The sequence below is a fragment of the Myotis brandtii genome, unplaced genomic scaffold (assembly GCF_000412655.1).
Source record: "Myotis brandtii unplaced genomic scaffold, ASM41265v1 scaffold523, whole genome shotgun sequence".
NCBI lineage: Eukaryota > Metazoa > Chordata > Mammalia > Chiroptera > Vespertilionidae > Myotis > Myotis brandtii.
Genome location: NW_005369902.1, coordinates 1,146,077 through 1,147,003, shown reverse-complemented (window position 1 = coordinate 1,147,003; position 927 = coordinate 1,146,077). Strand labels below are relative to the sequence as shown.

The following is a 927-nucleotide window of genomic DNA, read 5'->3' as shown; positions in this document are numbered from 1 at the left end:
GCAGTGGTTCTCAACCTTCTGGCCCTTTAAATACAGTTCCTCATGTTGTGACCCAACCATAAAATTATTTTTGTTGCTACTTCATAACTGTAATGTTGCTACTGTTATGAATCGTAATGCTACTGTTATGAATCTGATATGCAGGATGGTCTTAGGCGACCCCTGTGAAAGGGTCGTTTGACTGCCAAAGGGGTCGCGACCCACAGGTTGAGAACCGCTGCCTAAGGGCTATGAATCCTAATGCAAACTATGGACTCTAGGTAATAATATGCCAACATAGACTTTTCAATCTGAACAAATGCACTACTCGGCCCTTTCGCCCTCTTCTGCCCTCACAGGAGTACATCTCCTCTAAGGGTTCCTAGGAGACTTGCAACCAGGGAACAGTGGGCAGTGGCAGCTCATCCCAGACCAACCCCCACAGCCCCCAAGGTCCTCTTTTCTCTGACTTTCTAGAGAGTCAAAGCAGCCCCGCCTAGGCTCTCTCCTGTTGCTTCTCGTATCCTAAGCCCTTTCTCATTTCATTGTCCCCTGACTTAATACTGAAAATAAAAATAAAACAACAAAATACCACAAATGTACTACTCTGGTAATGATAATGGGGGAGGTTGTGCATGTGTGGGTGTGGGAGATATATGAGAAATCTCTGTACCTTTAGCTCAATTTTGCTGTAAACCTATAACTGCTCTTAAGAGGAAAATGTCTATTTAAAAATATATATAGCCCTAACTGGTTTGGCTCAGTGGATAGAGCGTCGGCCTGCAGACTGAAGGGTCCCGGGTTCGATTCTGGTCAAGGGCATGTGCCTTGGTTGCGGGCACATCCCCGGTCGGGGGTGTGCAGGAGGCAGCTGATCAATGTCTCTCTCTCATTGATGTTTCTGGCTCTCTATCCCTCTCCCTTCCTCTCTGTAAAAAATCAATAAAA

The 927-nt window shown here is 46.0% G+C and overlaps 1 protein-coding gene across 1 annotated transcript in view; it reads right to left on the bottom strand.

Annotated features, from left to right (window-relative positions):
• ATAD5 (ATPase family, AAA domain containing 5) overlaps window positions 1-927 on the bottom strand; it is a 61,044-nt gene that overhangs the window by 49,458 nt on the left and 10,659 nt on the right. The window lies entirely within an intron of this gene.